The following is a 7,999-nucleotide window of genomic DNA, read 5'->3' as shown; positions in this document are numbered from 1 at the left end:
ATTGGGGTTTTCTAATGATCAATTAGCCTTTTAAAATGATAAACTTGGATTAGTTAACACAACGTGCCATTGGAACACAGGAGTGATGGTTGCTGATAATGGGCCTCTGTACTCCTATGTAGATATTCCATTGGAACACAGGAGTGATGGTTGCTGATAATGGGCCTCTGTACTCCTATGTAGATATTCCATTGGAACACAGGAGTGATGGTTGCTGATAATGGGCCTCTGTACTCCTATGTAGATATTCCATTGGAACACAGGAGTGATGGTTGCTGATAATGGGTCTCTGTACTCCTATGTAGATATTCCATTGGAACACAGGAGTGATGGTTGCTGATAATGGGCCTCTGTACTCCTATGTAGATATTCCATTGGAACACAGGAGTGATGGTTGCTGATAATGGGTCTCTGTACTCCTATGTAGATATTCCATTGGAAAACAGGAGTGATGGTTACTGATAATGGGCCTCTGTACCCCTATGTAGATATTCCATTGGAACACAGGAGTGATGGTTGCTGATAATGGGTCTCTGTACCCCTATGTAGATATTCCATTGGAACACAGGAGTGATGGTTGCTGATAATGGGTCTCTGTACGCCTATGTAGATATTCCATTGGAACACAGGAGTGATGGTTGCTGATAATGGGCCTCTGTACTCCTATGTAGATATTCCATTGGAACACAGGAGTGATGGTTACTGATAATGGGCCTCTGTACCCCTATGTAGATATTCCATTGGAACACAGGAGTGATGGTTGCTGATAATGGGTCTCTGTACGCCTATGTAGATATTCCATTGGAACACAGGAGTGATGGTTGCTGAAAATGGGTCTCTGTACGCCTATGTAGATATTCCATTGGAACACAGGAGTGATGGTTGCTGATAATGGGTCTCTGTACCCCTATGTAGATATTCCATTGGAACACAGGAGTGATGGTTGCTGATAATGGGTCTCTGTACTCCTATGTAGATATTCCATTGGAACACAGGAGTGATGGTTGCTGATAATGGGTCTCTGTACGCCTATGTAGATATTCCATTGGAACACAGGAGTGATGGTTGCTGATAATGGGTCTCTGTACGCCTATGTAGATATTCCATTGGAACACAGGAGTGATGGTTGCTGATAATGGGCCTCTGTACTCCTATGTAGATATTCCATTGGAACACAGGAGTGATGGTTGCTGATAATGGGTCTCTGTACGCCTATGTAGATATTCCATTGGAACACAGGAGTGATGGTTGCTGGTAATGGGCCTCTGTACTCCTATGTAGATATTCCATTGGAACACAGGAGTGATGGTTGCTGATAATGGGTCTCTGTACTCCTATGTAGATATTCCATTGGAACACAGGAGTGATGGTTGCTGATAATGGGCCTCTGTACTCCTATGTAGATATTCCATTGGAACACAGGAGTGATGGTTGCTGATAATGGGTCCTCTGTACTCCTATGTAGATATTCCATTGGAACACAGGAGTGATGGTTGCTGATAATGGGCCTCTGTACTCCTATGTAGATATTCCATTGGAACACAGGAGTGATGGTTGCTGATAATGGGTCTCTGTACTCCTATGTAGATATTCCATTGGAACACAGGAGTGATGGTTGCTGATAATGGGCCTCTGTACTCCTATGTAGATATTCCATTGGAACACAGGAGTGATGGTTGCTGATAATGGGCCTCTGTACACCTATGTAGATATTCCATTGGAACACAGGAGTGATGGTTGCTGATAATGGGTCTCTGTACTCCTATGTAGATATTCCATTGGAACACAGGAGTGATGGTTGCTGATAATGGGTCCTCTGTACTCCTATGTAGATATTCCATTGGAACACAGGAGTGATGGTTGCTGATAATGGGCCTCTGTACTCCTATGTAGATATTCCATTGGAACACAGGAGTGATGGTTGCTGATAATGGGTCTCTGTACTCCTATGTAGATATTCCATTGGAACACAGGAGTGATGGTTGCTGATAATGGGCCTCTGTACTCCTATGTAGATATTCCATTGGAACACAGGAGTGATGGTTGCTGATAATGGGCCTCTGTACTCCTATGTAGATATTCCATTGGAACACAGGAGTGATGGTTGCTGATAATGGGCCTCTGTACCCCTATGTAGATATTCCATTGGAACACAGGAGTGATGGTTGCTGATAATGGGCCTCTGTACTCCTATGTAGATATTCCAGTGGAACACAGGAGTGATGGTTACTGATAATGGGTCTCTGTACTCCTATGTAGATATTCCATTGGAACACAGGAGTGATGGTTACTGATAATGGGTCTCTGTACTCCTATGTAGATATTCCATTGGAACACAGGAGTGATGGTTGCTGATAATGGGCCTCTGTACTCCTATGTAGATATTCCATTGGAACACAGGAGTGATGGTTGCTGATAATGGGTCTCTGTACTCCTATGTAGATATTCCATAGAAATCAGCCGTTTCCAGCTACAACAGTCATTTACAACATTAACCATGTCTACACTGTATTGCTGATCAATTTGATGTTATTTTAATGGACAAAAAAATGTTGCTTTTCTTTGAAAAACATGGACCCCAAACTTTTGAATGTTAGTATATATGTGTGTGTGTGTGTGTGTGTGTGTGTGTGTGTGTGTGTGTGTGTGGTGTGTGTGTGTGTGTGTGTGTGTGTGTGTGTGTGTGTGTGTGTGTGTGTGTGTCTGTCTAGGTACATGGTTGTGAATGTTTCCTGTCCAGCGGTCCATTAGCAGGTTCTCTGATAACCCTGGTTTCCCCCCAGACACACTATAAATACTCACCACTTAGGGGCCTACGGGGCTCTGCGTGCACACAGACACACAGACACACAGACGCACAGACGCACAGACGCACAGACGCACAGACGCACAGACAGACAGACACACAGACACACAGACAGACAGACACACAGACACACAGACACACAGACAGACAGACACACAGACACACAGACACACAGACAGACAGACACACAGACACACAGACACACAGACACACAGACACACAGACAGACAGACACACAGACACACAGACACACAGACACACAGACAGACACACAGACACACAGACAGACAGACACACAGACACACAGATATGTCAGACACAGCGACAGACAGACACACAGACAGACACACAGACACACAGACACACAGACACACAGACACACAGACACACAGACAGACAGACACACAGACAGACAGACACACAGACACACAGACACACAGACACACAGACAGACACACAGACAGACAGACAGACACACAGACAGACAGACACACAGACACACAGACACACAGACAGACAGACACACAGACAGACAGACAGACAGACAGACACACAGACAGACACACAGACACACAGACACACAGACACACAGACACACAGACAGACAGACACACAGACACACAGACACACAGACAGACAGACAGACACACAGACACACAGACCTCTTTTATATGTCTTCCCAGCGTTGTGTTCTGTAGCATTTCCGGCTGATCAAAATGGTCCCAGTTCAGAGGTGTGTGTGTAACGTATATTTTGGGATTCTAATGGAGTGCCAGATATTGGGGAGGTAATGAGGAGGGTAATGGAGTCCAGATGTAGGGGAGGTAATGTAGTCCAGATATAGGGGAGGTAATGAGGAGGGTAATGGAGTCCAGATGTAGGGGAGGTAATGAGGAGGGTAATGGAGTCCAGGTGTAGGGGAGGTAATGAGGAGGGTAATGTAGTCCAGATATAGGGGAGGTAATGAGGAGGGTAATGGAGTCCAGATGTAGGGGAGGTAATGTAGTCCAGATATAGGGGAGGTAATGGAGTCCAGATATAGGGGAGGTAATGAGGGAGGCAATGTAGTCCAGATATAGGGGAGGTAATGGAGTCCAGATATAGGGGAGGTAATGTAGTCCAGATATAGGGAGGTAATGGAGTCCAGATATAGGGGAGGTAATGGAGTCCAGATATATGGGAGGTAATGGAGTCCAGATATATGGGAGGTAATGAGGGAGGTAATGTAGTCCAGATATATGGGAGGTAATGGAGTCCATATATAGGGGAGGTAATGAGGGAGGCAATGGACTCCAGATATAGGGGAGGTAATGGAGTCCAGATATAGGGGAGGTAATGGAGTCCAGATATAGGGGAGGTAATGGAGTCCATATATAGGGGAGGTAATGGAGTCCAGGTATAGGGGAGGTAATGGAGTCCAGATATAGGGGAGGTAATGAGAGAGGTAATGTAGTCCAGATATATGGGAGATAATGGAGTCCAGATATAGGGGAGGTAATGAGGGAGGCAATGTAGTCCAGATATATGGGAGATAATGGAGTCCAGATATAGGGGAGGTAACTGAGTCGAGATATAGGGGATGTAATGAGTGAGGTAATGGAGTCCAGGTATAGGGGAGGTAATTAGGGAGGTAATGGAGTCCAGATATAGGGGATGAAATGAGGGAGGTACTCTACGGATGTTCCTCTTCCTGTGTGAGGTAGGGTCGTTCTCTACGGATGCTGTAGAGCACAAACCTGCAGGAGCGAGTCACTGATTTGATGTTTGCAGAGAACGACAAGATGTTGTCCAGGATTACACAAAGGTTATTTTACACTCTGGGAGGGGCTACACCATTAAGTAGTCAACCGGGATAGAGGTCATGGAGCTAGCAGGCCTTCCCCAGGAGAAACAGCACCTCTGTTTCGTTGAGGGGCTACACCATTAAGTAGTCATAGAGGTCATGGAGCTAGCAGGCCTTCCCCAGGAGAAACAGCACCTCTGTTTCGTTGAGGGGCTACACCATTAAGTAGTCATAGAGGTCATGGAGCTAGCAGGCCCTTCCCCAGGAGAAATAGCACCTCTGTTTCGTTGAGGGTCTACACCATTAAGTAGTCATAGAGGTCATGGAGCTAGCAGGCCTTCCCCAGGAGAAACAGCACCTCTGTTTCGTTGAGGGGCTACACCATTAAGTAGTCAACCGGGATAGAGGTCATGGAGCTAGCAGGCCTTCCCCAGGAGAAACAGCACCTCTGTTTCGTTGAGGGGCTACACCATGAAGTAGTCATAGAGGTCATGGAGCTAGCAGGCCTTCCCCAGGAGAAACAGCACCTCTGTTTCGTTGAGGGGCTACACCATGAAGTAGTCATAGAGGTCATGGAGCTAGCAGGCCTTCCCCAGGAGAAACAGCACCTCTGTTTCGTTGAGGGGAACATTAGGCTGAGATGAACTGAGCCTTTCTGACCACAGATCAGATGTTCCAAGCGCTGCAAGAGACCAGAAGTACCACCTAAGGGTGCACTGAATTAGAAGGGTTGCGGCCAACATAGCGGAGGTAATCTGTCAAACCTACAGTGAGAGGTGCGAACAGGTAGAGAAAACATACTTATTGTTGACAAAGCTACAAAAGAGCAAAATGAGAATCTGCAATTAACTATGTAAGATGTTCAAGTGACAGAGTGGTGTGAAGCCCTCCTACCTTTACTTGGATAACAAGGTAAGATAATCAAGTGACAGAGTGGTGTGAAGCCCTCCTACCTTTACTTGGATAACAAGGTAAGATAATCAAGTGACAGAGTGGTGTGAAGCCCTCCTACCTTTCCTTGAATAACAAGGTAAGATAATCAAGTGACAGAGTGGTGTGAAGTCCTCCTACCTTTCCTTGAATAACTAGGTAAGATAATCAAGTGACAGAGTGGTGTGAAGCCCTCCTACCTTTCCTTGGATAACAAGGTAAGATAATCAAGTGACAGAGTGGTGTGAAGTCCTCCTACCTTTACTTGGATAACAAGGTAAGATAATCAAGTGACAGAGTGGTGTGAAGCCCTCCTACCTTTCCTTGAATAACAAGGTAAGATAATCAAGTGACAGAGTGGTGTGAAGCCCTCCTACCTTTCCTTGAATAACTTGGCAGACCGTCTTGGTGACAACACCACCGCTTGACAGCTTGTAGCTGCTGCTGAGAAAACAGCAGAGACTGAAAATCAATAACACTAAATGCCGAGCAAAGGTGAAAGACACACCTCCCAGCAGGACTGACTGCTGATTGGCTGGCAGAAGTGAAAGACACACCTCCCAGCAGCACTGACTGCTGATTGGCTGGCAGAGGTGAAAGACACACCTCCCAGCAGCACTGACTGCTGATTGGCTGGCGGAGGTGAAAGACACACCTCCCAGCACTGACTGGGAGGTAGCCTGCTAGTAACAGAGACTATAGTTCAGGGTAGGGTGCTGGGCGGAGGCTGGCTAGTGGTGACTATTTACAGGTCTGCTGGCCTTGAGACAGACTGTTTTTCAGTCTCTCTGTCCAAGCTTTGATGCACCTGTACTGTCTCCTCCTTCTAGATAGGGCTATTTCTATTGTTATTAGCTTAGCATGCTGATAGGTATATTTTCATTGTTATTAGCTTAGCGTGCTAATAGGTATATTTTAATTGTTATTAGCTTAGCGTGCTAATAGGTATAATTCCATTGTTATTAGCTTAGCGTGCTAATAGGTATAATTCCATTGTTATTAGCTTAGCGTGCAAAGAGGTACATTTCCATTGTTATTAGCTTAGCGTGCTAATAGGTATATTTTAATTGTTATTAGCTTAGCATGCTAATAGGTATATTTTCATTATTATTAGCTTAGCGTGCTAATAGGTATATTTTAATTGTTATTCGCTTAGCGTGCTAATAGGTATAATTCCATTGTTATTAGCTTAGCGTACAAATAGGTACATTTTCATTTTTAGTAGCTTAGCGTGCTAATAGGTACATTTCCATTGCGTGCCAATAGACGGCCTAGAGGCTGGCTAGCATTGGTTAAGACAGAACGATGATTCTTCCCTGCCATGGATCAACTCTTTAACCCAGCATTGGTTACAATGGTGACTCAGTGACTCACTACTGTAATGGTCCAGGTTACAAAGTGACTCAGTGACTCACTACTGTAATGGTCCAGGTTACAAAGTGACTCAGTGACTCACTACTGTAATGGTCCAGGTTACATAGTGGCTCAGTGACTCACTACTGTAATGGTCCAGGTTACAATGGTGACTCAGTGACTCACTACTGTAATGGTCCAGGTTACAATGGTGACTCATTGACTCACTACTGTAATGGTCCAGGTTACAAAGTGACTCAGTGACTCACTACTGTAATGGTCCAGGTTACATAGTGGCTCAGTGACTCACTACTGTAATGGTCCAGGTTACAATGGTGACTCAGTGACTCACTACTGTAATGGTCCAGGTTACAAAGTGACTCAGTGACTCACTACTGTAATGGTCCAGGTTACATAGTGGCTCAGTGACTCACTACTGTAATGGTCCAGGTTACAAAGTGACTCAGTGACTCACTACTGTAATGGTCCAGGTTACAAAGTGGCTCAGTGACTCACTACTGTAATGGTCCAGGTTACAAAGTGACTCAGTGACTCACTACTGTAATGGTCCAGGTTACAAAGTGACTCAGTGACTCACTACTGTAATGGTCCAGGTTACATAGTGGCTCAGTGACTCACTACTGTAATGGTCCAGGTTACATAGTGGCTCAGTGACTCACTACTGTAATGGTCCAGGTTACACAGTGACTCACTACTGTAATGGTCCAGGTTACATAGTGACTCAGTGACTCACTACTGTAATGGTCCAGGTTACAAAGTGACTCAGTGACTCACTACTGTAATGGTCCAGGTTACATAGTGGCTCAGTGACTCACTACTGTAATGGTCCAGGTTACATAGTGGCTCAGTGACTCACTACTGTAATGGTCCAGGTTACACAGTGACTCACTACTGTAATGGTCCAGGTTACATAGTGACTCAGTGACTCACTACTGTAATGGTCCAGGTTACATAGTGACTCAGTGACTCACTACTGTAATGGTCCAGGTTACATAGTGACTCAGTGACTCACTACTGTAATGGTCCAGGTTACATAGTGACTCAGTGACTCACTACTGTAATGGTCCAGGTTACATAGTGACTCGGTGACTCACTACTGTAATGGT

This window comes from Oncorhynchus nerka, unplaced genomic scaffold (assembly GCF_034236695.1).
Source record: "Oncorhynchus nerka isolate Pitt River unplaced genomic scaffold, Oner_Uvic_2.0 unplaced_scaffold_1506, whole genome shotgun sequence".
NCBI classification, from domain to species: Eukaryota; Metazoa; Chordata; class Actinopteri; order Salmoniformes; family Salmonidae; genus Oncorhynchus; species Oncorhynchus nerka.
The sequence above is the reverse complement of the archived record's forward strand: the minus strand, read 5'-3'. Positions refer to the sequence as shown.